Source organism: Perca fluviatilis, chromosome 12 (assembly GCF_010015445.1).
Source record: "Perca fluviatilis chromosome 12, GENO_Pfluv_1.0, whole genome shotgun sequence".
In the NCBI taxonomy this organism is placed as follows: Eukaryota; Metazoa; Chordata; class Actinopteri; order Perciformes; family Percidae; genus Perca; species Perca fluviatilis.
In genome coordinates, this window is record NC_053123.1 from 38,354,092 (window position 1) to 38,372,048 (window position 17,957).

General features: G+C 42.5%; 2 protein-coding genes and 1 pseudogene across 5 annotated transcripts in view; all 3 read left to right on the top strand.

Annotated features, from left to right (window-relative positions):
- LOC120570383 (galactose-specific lectin nattectin-like) overlaps positions 1-17,957 on the top strand; it is a 367,842-nt gene that overhangs the window by 129,435 nt on the left and 220,450 nt on the right. The window lies entirely within an intron of this gene.
- Positions 10,066-17,957, top strand: part of LOC120570386 (galactose-specific lectin nattectin-like) — a 75,096-nt gene continuing 67,204 nt past the window's right edge. Inside the window, exons 1-4 of one of the 4 annotated variants that reach the window (XR_005641054.1) lie at positions 10,066-10,369; positions 12,443-12,508; positions 12,745-12,801; positions 13,838-13,900. The gene's annotated coding sequence lies outside the window, so the exon portion shown is untranslated. Of the gene's footprint in view, positions 10,370-12,442; positions 12,509-12,744; positions 12,802-13,837; positions 13,901-17,957 lie in introns of those variants that run through there. The other 3 variants (XM_039818707.1, XM_039818708.1, XM_039818709.1) reach the window with 3 other exon arrangements.
- Positions 11,979-12,146, top strand: LOC120570675 (annotated as a pseudogene).

Genomic DNA, 17,957 nt, shown 5'->3' on the forward strand with positions numbered 1-17,957 from the left:
TGACTGTCGTTGCTACATGACCCACAGTACCCAGCTTGCCACCTTGTCTCAGCTAAATTTAACTGTGACCGGCAGGCAGTCCCCTAATTTTGTAGGATTTCATTCAAAATTAGTCGATTGTGGATATGTTTTCATACGATCTTACAAACCCGTTCATGAGAATGCGTTGAGTCTCATGAGTTGTAGAAAATAAGAAGTCTTTTGGCCGAAATGAGTATTACAACAAAAACTTTGGATTTCACTTTGACTTTAAACCAATCTTTCTCCTCCAGGAGGGTACGTGGTGGTGGACTGATGGATCCAAATTCACCTACAAAAGCTGGAATGAGGGGGAGCCTAACAACGGTCTTGGAGGGGGAGTGGAGAACTGTCTTCAGATAAACTTGCGTGGAGGTAAAAGAAACATTTAAAACATGTCGTATGTTGCACTTTTAAATATAAAAGTTAAATGTAATCCGTTACATTGGTTGTAAACTCTCTCTACAGTAAACTGGAACGACGCGCCTTGTTCTAACTACCAGCTTTCTTTCCTGTGCTCCAAGAACCTGTGTGTGTAACTCTACCACACCATGATGATGCCTCTCCAGCTCATCTCTAATCTCTATCATTGATTCACTTTCAGTTTGTTCAGCAGACAGAAACAGCTCTCTGCGGACTGATGACTCACTTTCACTTGTTTATTATCTGAAGAGTTAGGGAACAGTTCACATTTGGGTTTAAAATTTGACAGAAACTGGCTCACTGAGCTGGACAAAAACATATCAGTAATTGGACTTTTAATCTACAGTAAATAACAAAATGAAATACAGAAAAAATTTGAATACTCGCACATCTTTTACATTTATGTTTACTGAATATTATCTGTTATAAACAGCGCCCACTCATCTGATAAAATATTAACACACTAATTAGATTTCTCTCTGAGAGTTATTGTTCAGATCGATACAACTCTCATGTGTATACGCTAAATATGCATTAAGTCTGGAAACAGGAGAAACAGCTAGCCTAGCTTAGCATAAACACTAGAAACAGGGGGAAACAGCTAGCTTAGCTTGACATAAAGACTGGAAACAGCTAGCCTGACTCCATCCAAAGGTAAACCTACCAGACATGAGTGATGATGATCTTTTTATCCAAAATGTCCAGATAGGAAATAAAAGTTTATATGTTGTCGGACCTTTCTGTGATACAAGAGGAGAATGCAACTGTAATAACACGTCATAATAACTATTAATATTTCATATAGTCCACTGGTTTAATGAACTGGTTCCTTTTTATTCTTAAAACTGATGTGTTGTGTTCTTTATTAAGCTGATGTCCTTTACTATATAATCAACTAAGCATTCAAAAATAAAAGACATATTGTCACAAAAACAGTCTGGTCCTGTTGGTGTTTTCTAAAAGGGACAAATCATTAATATTTACCCTGGGGGCTTGAACTCACTGTTATGGGCCAGCTCTGTTTTCCCTGTTTCTACCTGGTAGGAGGTTTAACAAACCCTGAGTCTAACCCTGATGTCTGAGTTGATTTACCCTGAGATGGAAACTCTGAGTTTTCGGTTCCAGAACAGCTGATTTGAGTATTGGAGTATGTTCACTCAGGGTTACGCGCGTGCACATAAGGCAGTATGAATGGAGCCATGATTCTACGATTCACCATGGTAACAACCACAAACAGGTCAGCGGAAATACTCATGCGCACAAACGGCGAGTTTGAACCTACTGTCTGTGGTTTGGACCTCCTGTCTATGGTTTGGACCTCCTGTCTATGGTTTGAACCTCCTGTCTATGGTTTGGACCTCCTGTCTATGGTTTGGACCTCCTGTCTATGGTTTGGACCTCCTGTCTATGGTTTGAACCTCCTGTCTATGGTTTGAACCTCCTGTCTATGGTTTGGAACTCCTGTCTATGGTTTGGACCTCCTGTCTATGGTTTGGACCTCCTGTCTATGGTTTGGACCTACTGTCTGTGGTTTGGACCTACTGTCTATGGTTTGGACCTCCTGTCTATGGTTTGGACCTACTGTCTGTGGTTTGGACCTCCTGTCTATGGTTTGAACCTCCTGTCTGTGGTTTGGACCTCCTGTCTATGTTTTGAACCTACTGTCTATGGTTTGAACCTCCTGTCTGTGGTTTGGACCTCCTGTCTGTGGTTTGGACCTACTTTCTATGGTTTGAACCTCCTGTCTGTGGTTTGGACCTCCTGTCTGTGGTTTGGACCTACTGTCTATGGTTTGGACCTACTGTCTGTGGTTTGGACCTCCTGTCTATGGTTTGGACCTCCTGTCTATGGTTTGGACCTACTGTCTATGGTTTGAACCTCCTGTCTATGGTTTGAACCTCCTGTCTGTGGTTTGAACCTCCTGTCTGTGGTTTGGACCTCCTGTCTATGTTTTGAACCTACTGTCTGTGGTTTGGACCTCCTGTCTGTGGTTTGGACCTCCTGTCTGTGGTTTGGACCTCCTGTCTGTGGTTTGAACCTCCTGTCTATGGTTTGGACCTACTGTCTGTGGTTTGGACCTCCTGTCTGTGGTTTGGACCTACTGTCTATGGTTTGGACCTCCTGTCTATGGTTTGGACCTACTGTCTGTGGTTTGGACCTCCTGTCTATGGTTTGGACCTCCTGTCTATGGTTTGGACCTACTGTCTGTGGTTTGGACCTCCTGTCTATGGTTTGAACCTCCTGTCTGTGGTTTGGACCTCCTGTCTATGTTTTGAACCTACTGTCTATGGTTTGAACCTCCTGTCTGTGGTTTGGACCTCCTGTCTGTGGTTTGGACCTACTTTCTGTGGTTTGAACCTCCTGTCTGTGGTTTGGACCTCCTGTCTGTGGTTTGGACCTCCTGTCTATGGTTTGGACCTCCTGTCTGTGGTTTGGACCTCCTGTCTGTGGTTTGGACCTACTGTCTGTGGTTTGGACCTCCTGTCTATGGTTTGGACCTCCTGTCTATGGTTTGGACCTCCTGTCTATGGTTTGAACCTACTGTCTATGGTTTGAACCTACTGTCTATGGTTTGAACCTCCTGTCTGTGGTTTGAACCTCCTGTCTGTGGTTTGAACCTCCTGTCTGTGGTTTGAACCTCCTGTCTGTGGTTTGGACCTCCTGTCTATGTTTTGAACCTACTGTCTGTGGTTTGAACCTCCTGTCTGTGGTTTGGACCTCCTGTCTGTGGTTTGGACCTACTGTCTATGGTTTGAACCTCCTGTCTATGGTTTGAACCTCCTGTCTGTGGTTTGGACCTACTGTCTGTGGTTTGGACCTACTGTCTATGGTTTGGACCTCCTGTCTATGGTTTGGACCTCCTGTCTGTGGTTTGGACCTACTGTCTGTGGTTTGGACCTACTGTCTGTGGTTTGGACCTCCTGTCTATGGTTTGGACCTCCTGTCTGTGGTTTGGACCTACTGTCTGTGGTTTGGACCTACTGTCTGTGGTTTGGACCTCCTGTCTGTGGTTTGGACCTCCTGTCTATGGTTTGGACCTACTGTCTGTGGTTTGGACCTCCTGTCTATGGTTTGAACCTCCTGTCTGTGGTTTGGACCTCCTGTCTATGGTTTGAACCTACTGTCTATGGTTTGAACCTCCTGTCTGTGGTTTGGACCTCCTGTCTGTGGTTTGGACCTACTGTCTGTGGTTTGGACCTCCTGTCTGTGGTTTGGACCTCCTGTCTGTGGTTTGGACCTACTGTCTGTGGTTTGGACCTACTGTCTGTGGTTTGGACCTCCTGTCTGTGGTTTGGACCTCCTGTCTATGGTTTGGACCTACTGTCTGTGGTTTGGACCTCCTGTCTGTGGTTTGGACCTCCTGTCTGTGGTTTGGACCTACTGTCTATGGTTTGAACCTCCTGTCTATGGTTTGAACCTCCTGTCTGTGGTTTGAACCTCCTGTCTGTGGTTTGGACCTCCTGTCTATGTTTTGAACCTACTGTCTGTGGTTTGAACCTCCTGTCTGTGGTTTGGACCTCCTGTCTGTGGTTTGGACCTACTGTCTATGGTTTGAACCTCCTGTCTATGGTTTGAACCTCCTGTCTGTGGTTTGGACCTACTGTCTGTGGTTTGGACCTACTGTCTATGGTTTGGACCTCCTGTCTATGGTTTGGACCTCCTGTCTGTGGTTTGGACCTACTGTCTGTGGTTTGGACCTACTGTCTGTGGTTTGGACCTCCTGTCTATGGTTTGGACCTCCTGTCTGTGGTTTGGACCTACTGTCTGTGGTTTGGACCTCCTGTCTGTGGTTTGGACCTCCTGTCTATGGTTTGGACCTACTGTCTGTGGTTTGGACCTCCTGTCTATGGTTTGAACCTCCTGTCTGTGGTTTGGACCTCCTGTCTATGTTTTGAACCTACTGTCTATGGTTTGAACCTCCTGTCTGTGGTTTGGACCTCCTGTCTGTGGTTTGGACCTACTGTCTGTGGTTTGGACCTCCTGTCTGTGGTTTGGACCTACTGTCTGTGGTTTGGACCTACTGTCTGTGGTTTGGACCTCCTGTCTGTGGTTTGGACCTCCTGTCTGTGGTTTGGACCTCCTGTCTGTGGTTTGAACCTCCTGTCTGTGGTTTGGACCTCCTGTCTATGGTTTGAACCTCCTGTCTGTGGTTTGGACCTACTGTCTGTGGTTTGGACCTCCTGTCTATGGTTTGGACCTCCTGTCTGTGGTTTGGACCTCCTGTCTATGTTTTGAACCTACTGTCTATGGTTTGAACCTCCTGTCTGTGGTTTGGACCTCCTGTCTGTGGTTTGGACCTACTTTCTGTGGTTTGAACCTCCTGTCTGTGGTTTGGACCTACTGTCTGTGGTTTGGACCTACTGTCTGTGGTTTGGACCTCCTGTCTGTGGTTTGGACCTCCTGTCTGTGGTTTGAACCTCCTGTCTGTGGTTTGGACCTCCTGTCTATGGTTTGAACCTCCTGTCTGTGGTTTGGACCTACTGTCTGTGGTTTGGACCTCCTGTCTATGGTTTGGACCTCCTGTCTGTGGTTTGGACCTCCTGTCTGTGGTTTGGACCTCCTGTCTGTGGTTTGGACCTACTGTCTGTGGTTTGGACCTCCTGTCTATGGTTTGGACCTCCTGTCTGTGGTTTGGACCTACTGTCTGTGGTTTGGACCTACTGTCTGTGGTTTGGACCTCCTGTCTATGGTTTGAACCTCCTGTCTATGGTTTGAACCACCTGTCTGTGGTTTGGACCTTCTGTCTGTGGTTTGGACCTCCTGTCTGTGGTTTGGACCTACTGTCTGTGGTTTGGACCTCCTGTCTGTGGTTTGGACCTCCTGTCTATGGTTTGGACCTCCTGTCTATGGTTTGGACCTACTGTCTGTGGTTTGGACCTCCTGTCTGTGGTTTGGACCTCCTGTCTATGGTTTGGACCTCCTGTCTATGGTTTGAACCTCCTGTCTATGGTTTGGACCTACTGTCTGTGGTTTGGACCTCCTGTCTATGGTTTGGACCTCCTGTCTGTGGTTTGGACCTCCTGTCTATGGTTTGAACCTCCTGTCTATGGTTTGAACCTACTGTCTATGCAGAAAAGCAAGACAGCGGCTACTGCTGCAAAAGAGAGAGAATTGGTGTGGGAGAAAATTGCTGCTGGAGTCAATGTGTACGCATTCACAGCTGTATTAATTTCATATTTAATCACAGTTAACTTGTATTAGTGGTGAAAACTGGAATTGTATTACACCTATAATTTCATTTAGGTGCAATCCTGCGGGCGAAAAAGTAAGCTATACTTATCCCATTGTGAGGCTGCAGCACCATGATCATTAACAGAAATATAATGTATAATCATTTATTTCTTTTTAATGGCTCTCACTGGTTTGTGTCCAGTGAACACTACAAAAACGTTTACATACAGTGGCTTTACTAATACAGTATGATCCGCTACACTGTTATAAAGAAAACTGCTGTTTTCAAAAAACGTAATGTGATACAAAGAATCTGCTGGGATGTTAAAGCCTGTCCACGATGGTTGATGTTAGTGATATGAGGATGGATAAGGTATCTACATATCTAATGAACTGTGATAAAAAATACCTCTCAAATTGGTTATGTGGAAATGAAAATACATCTATAGTCAGGACTCAAAACCGACGTAAACTCTCTGTGAATTAATACAGCTTTTTCATCCACGGGATTGTCGACAAGCGGGACATGACATGTTTGAGAAAAAAACATTTTATAATCTGCCTAACATAAACCAAAACTTTTTTTTAATTCATGCAGATAAATAACTGCATTAAAATGCTCCTGATACAGACTGACTGAATGAATGAGGAAATGAAAGAGGGCTGTGTCAGAGGGACGAGACTGAGAGAAACTCGAGGTTTTTTGAAGAAAACCTGCTCCCGACCAGGTTAGGTTCACAGGCTCAGTTACCATAGTAACTGACTCCGAGGTTAAGTTACCATAGTAACTGACTCCGAGGTTAAGTTATCTCTCTTTCTGAAACAGAAAACCCAGAGTTTCCCTCATCTCAGGGTTAACAAACTCAGAGGTTTCACTAAACCTGCTTTCTGGAACGGGCCTCTGATCGGTTCCTCTCTGTTTAACACCGGCTGTGTCAATAAACAGCTTCACTGACCCTCTCTGTCCGTGTGATCGTCTCTGAGCCTGAGTCATACAACCGGAGCTTAACACTCCCAACCTTTGGGTCTAAAAACAAGATCTGATCTCAGTGAGGTATTGGCCAGGGTGGTATTTCAGAAAGCAGGTTTAGTGAAAACTCTGAGTTTGTTAACCGTGAGATGAGGGTAACTCTGGGGTTTCTGTTTCAGAAAGAGAGGTAACTTAACCTCGGAGTCAGTTACTATGGTAACTGAGTCTGTGAACCTAAGCTGGTTGGGAGCAGGTTCTCTTCTCTCAGTCTCCTCCCTCTGACACAGCGCCCTTTCATTTCCTCATTCATTCATTCATTCATTCAGTCTGTATCAGGCGCGTTTTAGCCCAGTTTGTTATCGGCATGAATAAAAAAATATGTTGGTTTATTAAACATGTTAGGCAGACTAGCCTATAAAACATTTTATTTCTCAAAACATAGCATTTCCTTTTGTCTACGATCCCATCAATGAAGAAGCTGCTTTACTTCACAGAGAGTTAAACATACGTCTGGCATACGTCGACATTTTAATTTTCAGATAACTTCATATTTGAGTGGTATTGTTTTTCTTTCCAGTTGATCAGTTATGTAGCCTACATAACCTTATCCGTCCTTATATCACTAACGTCGCCCATGCTCTTACATCTCAGCAGATTATCACGTTACTGTTTCGTTGGAAACAGCATATGTCTTTACAACATTGGTGATGCGGAGCATTTTAGTAAAGCCGCGTACTGTAGCTAAGCAGCGTCAGAAGAGTGTGACTCGATCTGAAACATGTTTTCAACGTTTTTAAAACTTTTTTTTTTAAACCCTTTGAAATAAAAGATTATGGATTATAATTCTTAGTACTAGTACTTTTTCGCCCGCAGGATTGCACCTAAATGAAATAGATTATAGGTTCAATACCATTTCACCAATAATGTTAGACTATACTTATGATTAAATATGATATACACTATATTGGAATATACGCATTTACTCTAGCAGCAATTTTCTCCCACGCAATTTCTCTCTTTTGCTTTTTTTTAACTCGCTGTATGTGCGCATGAGTATTTCCGCCGACCCGTTTGTTTGTGGTTGTTACCATGGTAAATATTTTAATCGTTTGACAGTGTTGGGGACCAAGAAGCTGGTTAAACAGTGATTTGGCTCAGATTGAGATGAAGGCAAGACAAAGGATCTTGGCCTACATGTGAATCCCAGAGCCAGTTTCACCAAACTCCTACAAGTCGCCACTTCGCAAAATGGAGACTGTGCATTCAACACGAGGACGGCACGGCAGACTGGTGGTGAGACAAAGAACTGCTTCACACCTGTGATAAGGTTGCACTTTTCCCATTGGTCGTCGGGTCTTTGAATGCACCACCCCGCCACTAGGAGGCGGAGGAAGGATGTCGGTGCGTGTGTTTCTTTGCTCTTTCCACGGTGACTCAGGTTACTAAAGGAGGCACTCTAGTCCCGACTAGCTAGCCAGCATCGCCTCGCTGGTCGAGTTTTGAGCTGGTACAATTTTATATCGGCCTGATATACAAAGGGGATCCGAGGAAATACTGGCCAAGTATTCCCTCATCTGCAGCGGGTTTAATCAGCCTGGATTCAAGAAAAGGACGGCGTTCTGTTTTCTTGTTTGTCGACCTGGATCACGTATCGTCCTCTGCTCCGGACGAAACGGACCGTTGATCTCTGGCGAGAGATTTAACTGACAAACAACGCACAGTAAGGCTGTACACAGTTCTGGGCAGATGTTAGAACACCACGTCTGAACAAAGCCCACGTTTACCAGAACTCTACTGGTTAATAAGTAACTACAAACCGAAGTAAAAAACAAACATGAAGCTGAAGAAACCCTAAAAGTTAAAGGAAAAGACCCGCGAACCTGAGTGACTGCGGGAGAGACAGAGAGCTGTTCTCTTCTCAGTGTTCTGTGAGTGTTCAGAGCGGGACTGTATGTGTGTAGGGGAGGGGCTCTGTGTGACCAGCCAATCACAGAACGCAGACACAGTAAGCCACCCAATGAGGATTTTTATTCAATCCGAGCACAGATATTGACTAGAGTTGAGCCGGATACTCGGCTGAAACGAGTATCCGGTACGGATAACGCACTTTTGCCGAGTACGAGTATTATACGAGAAATACGAGTTTGTACATATTAACCAGTAGAGTTCTGGTAAAGGTGGGCTTTGTTCAGCCGTGGTGCTCAGAATGCGACTCGCGTTACGTCTCTGCCTGTCGCAGATTATTTATTTTTTTTAAACCGTCAGCTGGCTCTAACCAGTTTTTTTTACTTCACGCACTGAGTGTCTGACCTATATACTGTCTATGTGTCTGACACTTTCTTGCTGTATTTCTTTAAAAAAATAAAGGAAGTAGTGGTATAAAACACACAGTCCCCCCGCCCCTCTCTCTCTCTGTTACTCACTCACACACTCACACATACCTGGTGTGGAAATAATAATAAAAAAATGAACCAAAACAACAACAAAAAAATCACACTGATCATAAAAAAATTTTAAAGTTAAAAAAAGAAAGTTATGTTGAGTAAGAAAACTCTTGTTCATTACATTTTACTTCATAATTGCAACCATATGTGTTGTCTTCATTGTTGCAAAACTTGTTCTGTATATAGTTCCTTTATTATTGTCATCAAAACCATTGATCTGAAGCTCAGTGCTGATGCTGTCATGTAAATAGTTTTCTAATCAGCAATAAATATAACAATTTCTGATCTACCCATATCAATTGCATGCTTAAAATCACATACCGGTTAAAGCCCTGCCCATTTCAAGACAACCGGACCCACTTCCGGGTTAAATCCCGCCCACATCCGGGTTAAGCCCCGCCCAGTCCGAGTACAGATACAGCCTTTTATTCTCTCTCTCTCTCTCTCTCTCTCTCTCTCTCTCCAGCAGTGGTAAGCTGTGAGAGAAAATAAAAAAATATCAAAACATAATTCTAACCGATGTGTGTATTGGCAACACACGGCTGAAGAAGCAGACAAATAGCCGATATGTAATTCCCCCCGCTTAAAATCTATATCTTTCATAAAGATACCCATCAGTGAACGTTAACGGGGTTGTCGGTCTCTAAATGTTTTAACTTTTATGTGCGCACCTCTCTCTCCCTCCCTCTCTCTCTCTCTCTCTCTCTCTCTCCCTCTCTCTCTCTCTCTGCACCGAGCTCCGCCTGATCTTCTATAAGAACGGTGACGCCGTTATCAATCGAGTATTGATTGGTCAGTAGGTGGGGCTTTAACACTGAGTATTGATTGGTCAGTAGGCGGGACTTTAACTCTGAGTATTGATTGGTCAGTAGGCGGTGCTTTAACACTGAGTATTGATTGTTCAGTAGGCGGGACTTTAACTCTGAGTATTGATTGGTCAGTAGGCGGGACTTTAACTCTGAGTACTGATTGGTCAGTAGGCGGGACTTTAACTCTGAGTATTGATTGGTCAGTAGGCGGGACTTTAACTCTGAGTATTGATTGGTCAGTAGGCGGGGCTCTAACACCGGTTGATCTCTAATCACCAACACTCCTGACCAGGTTAGGAGTTCAGCATGAGTTACCACGGCGATTGAACCCGGTAACAACTGATCCACCGTCGTGGTACAGGAAACCCTGGGTTGAACCTGAAGTTACCTCGTTAACGCCAAATCCTGCTTTGTAGTCCAGGCCTCTGGTGTTTATGTGGTCGTGGTCTGATGGGTCCAAATTCAATTACAGAATCTTCAATGGGGGGCAGCCTGACAACGATGGTGGAGCTGAGTTCTGTATTATGATGCAGGTAAAAAAAACATTTAAAACATCTTGTTGGATAATCACATTGGTTGTAAACTCTCTGTGTCACATGTCTGTGTGTGTGTGTGTGTGTGTGTGTGTATTTAATATCAGTTGACGTTAGCTTTTTTAACATGTAGTGGAAGGCCATTCCAAAGGTTAGGGGCATGGTAGGACAAGGCTCTTTAATAAACAGATTTTTTGTTTACTAGGGGAATGACCGGGAGACCAGCATCAAGAGAGCAGAGAGTGAGAGCCGGACTGCCAGTAAAAATGGTGTAATAAGCTTATATAAATAAGGTGGTTAAGTCTTATCATGTTTTCTTACATGTTTTTCTGCCTATGTGCAGTTCTGAACATCATTTCAGAACGACTTATGTGAATCACTCCAACAACTGGGTTAGATAAATGATTGGAAGAGCATGAGGAGTTTAAGTGACCTTATATGGAGATGTTGGTTTCCAGGATGTCGAATGAGAAGTGTGTTCCTTGTGGCTATCAGTGGCGGCTGCTGGTCATTCAAAGAGGGGAAGCTCATTTCCAGTCAGCCAGCTAACTCTGTCCTACCAGGAGAGCTGAACAGACCTGCTACTTTGCCCTGTCTTCTGCACTAAATCAACCTTAAGTGTTGATCTAACCCTGCTGTTTAATTCTAAGTTCCTCCTCATAAGGAAGACTTTCAAATGGCTTCGCCAAAATCAGGTCGATAATATTAGCATTGTCTGCCATCATGAGCAGTTTGCTAGCTGGCTAGTTCACCCCTACAACACTAGCCTAGCCTACTGTATGAATGAATGAACAAACGATCTAACAAATATTAAACTCGAAGGAGGAAATGTGGGAATTAAGTTAAACTGAAACAAGGAATGTGGTGTATCATTGTATGAAATGTATGATGAAAATTGGCAAGCAATTTAAATAGGTAAATAGGTTGCAGCAGTTTGTGTTTCAATAACATTTGCAAAATCCGCGATGGGACTGAGCTGAGCTCTGCTTGAAGTCAAACAGCTTTGGCCAGTCTACAAAATCGTAGCTCAATTATTATAATCGTATAATATCGTATATTATAGTACAAAATCGCTGTCAATCAAAAGGAAATACAGTCCTTCAACAGACCCTCCAATCATCACGCAGAAGCCCAGCGTCCAGGCCAGCCCACTGACCCACTGACCCCCAGAGACGCTGAGCGTCCGTGGGCGGGACATAATCGCAGCATTTATCCAATATCTGATGTCTAGTTTCGAAGCGCTGAAAAAAACTGCTCAAAGTAGTCCCGTTGAAGTCAACGGACGCCAGGCTTCAACAGGGAAATGCACTGAGACGCTACGGGAATGAATGAGAAGGAAATCGAGTCAGCCGATTCTGAACCAACTCGTCTTCGAGATGAACCTATTCTAACGCATTTTAGTTGATAAAATAGTCTCCTACAGGCTGGGAGTGAAGCAGAGGGACCGCTGGGTGCACCAATTACTAGCTATCGCTTAGCTAACTGCAAAGTAAGCTTCCCTAGTGCTGGGAATAATATCTGATATTTGCCTGAACGGCATGTGTCCTCTTCATTGTGGCAAATTATCTATGTTGCATAATTTAAGATACTAACATACATACCAAAACTTCTCGCTTCTCGGTCTTTTGGCTAAGATCAAGTGTAGTATCTGTTCTTATCAGTTTAATATCTGATAAAAAAAACAAAATCTTGAAGCTGCACTTTCATATGTCTCTTTGTAGCATTACCTATTTAAAGCTAATGTACTTGCACTTACTACTTGCTGTCTGGAGCTTGAACCTTCAGAGTTGAAAGCATTTAATTGTAAGTTGCTTTGGATAAAATCATCAGCTAAATGACATGTAATGTAATGTAAAACATTATCAATGATTGCTTAAAAAAAAATATACACTGATCTGATGATGATAATCATCGACATTAGAAGTTTATACAGAGTGAGTGAAGTATCATGGGCGTGACACAGTGAACCCTAACAATGATCTACTGGCCAGCGGGGGTGGGGGGGCGTAGATTGGGGATGTTCTGTTGGAGACTGGGCTGTCAATCATTATTAAGACCACTCCCCTTTCTAAGGTATATAAGGGCCTGTGACTCTCTTTTACCTCCAAAACCAAACCAGGCAGAACAAAGATTATTGATGTGAGTATAATGGATGTTTTCACGTTGTATTGTCATCATTATCATTTTAAAGATTTGCCTGAAAGTTATATATATTTTGTTTATGCTAGATTGCAGAGTTTATTTTTTTTTTAAGCTAAGTGAAGATAAAATTTAATTCAGATTGTGGATGCATTAATGATGTAAATCAGGTGAAGTTTGACCTAATTTGTTATTGAGTGTTTAATGCTATTCAGATCTGTGACATTTTCTTTCAGTGACAGTCATCAGCTTGTTCTTCTACTCTGTGTCAGCCAATCACCACCTCAGCAAAGGTAATCATATTTCAATTAATTATCACAATTTCATCTATTTTTACTTAACCTAAGTGCAGGAGTTATAGTTTCTCAACTTCTTTATGACGGGACAACGTAGCGTTAAGTGAGATTGGCCAGAGAATCAGCGCAGCAGGGGCGGTATTACATTCACTTTACCACACTGTTGTGACAAAAAGAGAGCAGAGCCAGAAGGCAAACCTCTTGAACTACCGCTCTTTTTGGTCCCGAAGGCTGAGTCATGCCCCAAAGAACGAGATCCAGGGTACAAGCGGTGAAATGGGTTTCCTCAGGAAGGTGGTTAGCCTCTCCTTTAGAGATAGGGTGAGAAGCCCAACCCATCCCATCCCGGTCTCACGGCAGTTTGTGTAAATGTCAACGTTATTCTTAATCTATTGATACGTGTTCACGGAGACGTTTTTTACGGGGAAAGTACGCCAAGAGGCGGCCGAATAGGAAGCTCCATAAGCTGGGAGGCACCCGCGAGGCGGCCCGCTGGGGAGGCGCCACAAAAACGGGATGGGGGAGGTTGGGTTTAGGAAAAACCTTACGGGGAAAGGGCGCCTTAAATGCCGGGAGACGCGCCACAGTAACACGCAGGACAAAACGCCAAACAAAGCACCACACGCGTGACGCGATCCCCGCTCGCCTGGGTGAAAGTCCTGTGTTGTTTGACCCATCCACCACCCCGACCAACTTCCCTACGTGGATTTTCGGCTTTTTATATTACTCCCTACCATTGTCGTGCTATGGCCACAAAATATGCTTCCCATTGAAATACAGTACTTCACATTTTCGTGTTGTCCGCCACGTAAAAACCGACAAAAACGTCTCCGTGAAAACGTATCAATAGACATTGACAATAACGTCACATTTACACGAACTGCCATGAGACCGGGCTGGTTATCCATGAGGAGCTCAGAGTAGAGCCGCTGCTCCTTTGCTTCAAAAGGAGCCAGGTTAGTTGGTTTAGGCGTCTGGTAAGGATTATTTCCTTGTCTGCTGTATGTTGACTTTATTTAACATCTTTCCACAGATGACATCAGTCTTTCTGTTTGCTTTGTTGCTTTGTTTGTCCAGCGGACTGTTGATTGCATATGTAAGTACACTCTTAAGAAATAAATCACTAAAATAACAGAAACAGATCTGGCACTTATTACCCAGACTTAGTGTATACCTACAGTAAAAATTATTAATTATTATAAAGTTATTCACTGTAAAATTATCTCATACAAAGCTGCTCAGTTAGTAAACTTCTGAGAAGAAATCTCTTCTTTAACTAATGAAACAATGGGCCTCATTCACCAACCGTTCTTATGAAGAAATGTGTTCTTAAACCCTTCTTACGCACGTTTTTACGAAGATTCTGGCATTCACTAATGTTTTCTTAACTTGGATTTGTTCTTAGCTAAGAACAAAATCACACTGAACACTCTGCAAAGCACATGACGCTAATGACAATTTGCTCCAAATGATTGCTTACTGCATGTTATTTACTTCTACTGTCGTTTACAATGATAGTGTTGTACTGTAATGTATTTCTGATCATTTGTTGATAAAAAATCATATTATTCAAAAAAGACACTAACACTGCAATTTACATCAGCAATTAAACTGATTAAATCCTGCGTTATTTGGTGATTGATCGCTATTTATAGGGCCGAAATGCAGTGGTAGAATGTAACAAAGTACAAATTCTTCGTAACTGTACTTAAGTAAATTTTTCACGAATCTGTACTTTACTTAAGTAGAATCAATAGTGCATAGCCTACTTTTGAATATTACTTTGTTACATTTTGCAGCAATTATCTATACTTTTTACTCCACTACATTTCTACAATGTCACGTTACATTTTCTGATCAGTTTCCCCCTGCCAAAACGTCTTCCTGACCGTCACACGTTTGTCTCACCAGTAAAGTTTGGTTGCCATAGATACTGTATATACGAGTTACCATAGATACTGTATATATGGGGCACCGGCAAGCCGGCTCCGGTGCTCCAGAGCCCGGGCGCAGCGCCGCTGACCCTCGGTAATACAGCCTCCGGTAAAAGTGAAAATGAAAATGTTTTTTTTTTTATTATTCCCGTTTTTAAATCAAAGTTGCTATATCTATCTATATATATATATATATATATATATATATATATAAGATATTGGTGAATGAGGCCCAATGTTTGTTTCAACACTTTTTCTTTTATCCTTTTTTATGCTTGTCGCTTTTTTGATGCTAGTAATATTTTAGATGCATTTCTGATGCTTTGACGCTCGCTAATCCAAGTGCTAATAATTTATGGTACGGAAACTAAATTTCACATATGTAACACATGACCAAGCCAAACCATATTTGAAAATACTATACATCAAATAAAACATGCATGTTAATTGTCTCACACAATTACCTACCGCTCACATGCAGACATATAAAAATTAGTTTCATTAGTTAACATCATTAGAAAATTTAATATCTCATTCCATTTCTATGCAGATGACTCTCAACTGTACATCCTACTTAAATCCAGTAACTCCATGCAGCCTCTTTTAGACTGTTTGAAAAAAATTTAAATCTGGATGGCTAACAATTTTCAGTTAAATGATAACAAAACTGAAGTTATTGTCTTTGGACCTTCAAAATCTAAAACTGCCATCCCTGCCGACCTTGGTCCCCTTGCCCCCTATGTTAAACCCCATGCACGTAACTTGGGTGTTATTTTAGACTCTCTTCTTAACTTGCTTTTACCAACTAAGAATAATTTCTAAACTCAAGTCTGTTCTGTCATACAATGGTCTGGAAAAAGTCATCCATGCCTTCATAACCTCCCGCTTAGACTATTGTAACTCTCTGTATCTTGGTCTCCCTCTGACTCTGGTGGCTCGGCTTCAGATGGTCCAAATGCAGCGGCTAGGCTGCTCACGAATACAAAAACGCGTGAACACATTACACCTGTCCTAGCCTCCCTGCACTGGCTTCCAGTCCAGTCTAGGATACAATTTAAAATACTGCTGATGGTTTTTAAAGCTCTTCACGCCCTGACCCCCAGCTACATAGCAGATATCATGCATCCCCACGTAGCCCCCAGCTCCCTCAGATCCTCTAGCCAAGGCCTCCTCCATGTCCCACGGTCCCGGATTAACCAAAAAGGTGACAGAGCCTTTTCTGTTGCTGGCCCTCAGCTGTGGAACCGACTGCTACCTGACATCAGAAGTGCCCCTTCAATAGTGATATTCAAAGCCAGGCTCAAAACTCACCTTTTTACATTGGCCTTCCCGGCATCTTAATTGTCTTATCCTGCTATATTTGTAATTAAGGGTTTGTATTTCTATGTACTTTTTAGCCTAAATCACTGATTTGTACGTGAGTTTTATTTTTTATTTTATCACCGTGTGGCTAATGCGCTATGTACAGCACTTTGGTCAGCGCCAGCTGTTTTTACATTACGTGCTATAGAAATAAACTTTACTTACTTACTTACTTCAATGTTCAACTTTGACACAAATTCATTTATTTTCAACTGCTATCAACTCATTCATACATTCACCAAAAAAACTCAGAACTTTAAAATGTTCCACATATTTTGTACAGTCAGGGTAGTATTCAACTTTCAAATCCCATTAAAACTTTTTGAAATATTCAACCTTGTTTGAGTCTAAGAGGAAATAAAGCCTCAGTGCCCGCTCCACCAGACTAGCAAATAGCTTTATCCACCAAGCTGTCAGGAAACTGAACCCTCTCCCCTCTCTACCCCCATCTCTCGCCCCCCTGCTGCTGTTGCACTGTTGATGAACTGTTCTGCACTACCAGACCGCATCATATAAAAATAACAATGTTTGCTGCTTGTGACATTCTTGTGTTTTTTGTCTTTTGATATTGTTGCTATTTATTGTTTTATTGTTTTGTTTTTAGTGTTAGGAAAAAAGTCTGTTGAGCACTTTTTACTCTTGTGGTAGGAATGTCTTATTATCTGTTGTGCATTTTTTTTCTTCTTCACCATGGGATGGTGAGACACAAACTTTGATTCCTCTGCATGTCTAGTATATGTGAAGAAATTGACAAATGACTCGACTTGACTTGACTTGAAATGCCCTTCTGACATTTTTACATCAGGTTGGGTATCTGATGAAAAGTTGAGGGCCTGATTTACTAACACTAGCGCATTTTGCGCTGCGTCTGTTTATGCGAGTTCGGTAATAGCGCACGCTATGCTTCCACATTTTGCGTAGTGTAATGGGAAAATTACATTTAAGCCTAATTCCTTATATTTTTATGTTTAATTCATACTTTACTTCTCTCACAAATGCTGAAAGAGTCTATCTCATTTCCCACATGCAGATTTTGTTTCTAACTAAGTGAGACGTCCAGTCTGGAACATAATGTGAGCACTGTTTGTCTGAACAGATAGGGGCTACAAGGTCACCCTAAAACTATCGTACAGGGAGGAGGAGGTGAAATGGCTCTGAGATATCTCTTGTGTTTTTTCTGATTGTCTTCATGTGTATCAGATTGCCTGTAAGAATTGTAGCGTCATAATAATCTAAGTGCGTGTGTGCTTTCACTCTGAAGATGCATAAAAGCCTGGTGTTTCTGTCCATTCATTTGAGAAACTGACTCCACACTGGGCTGGGGCCTTTTGTGAAATCATGTTGATCCTATATTTGCAAATATATCTTTTTTAATAAAATACAAAAACCCAATTTGGTTTTAGTCTCAGTCTGTCTTATTTGTTTCAATTTACTAAACTCTGAAATCCCCCCCCCCCCTGCTGCAAAGGAAACTTCCACTACAGTAGTATTTATCAACCCTGACACCCATCAGCCAATCAGCGTCTTTCTCCACCCACTAGACCGTAGATTGCGCTGTAGCAAAGCGGTACTGGTGCTATGATATGGCTGAGTGCAGACTGCGATATTCCCACAGCTGATGCTATGACTATTTAAATGATCCCAATGCCAATATTTGTAATGTAGCGAGGAGTTTAACATCTGCTGGAATGGGATGTGAACGCTGAGTGGGAGATTCAATTTCATCTTTGATTTCTTCCAGTAACTCTAATATTGCATGGCTGCTTGATCTGTAACGCTAAATGATGTTGTGTTCACTGACAAAGTGTGATTCTTGTGTTAAACATATTTTCAGCCTCGCCTGTGTCTTCGTCTTGC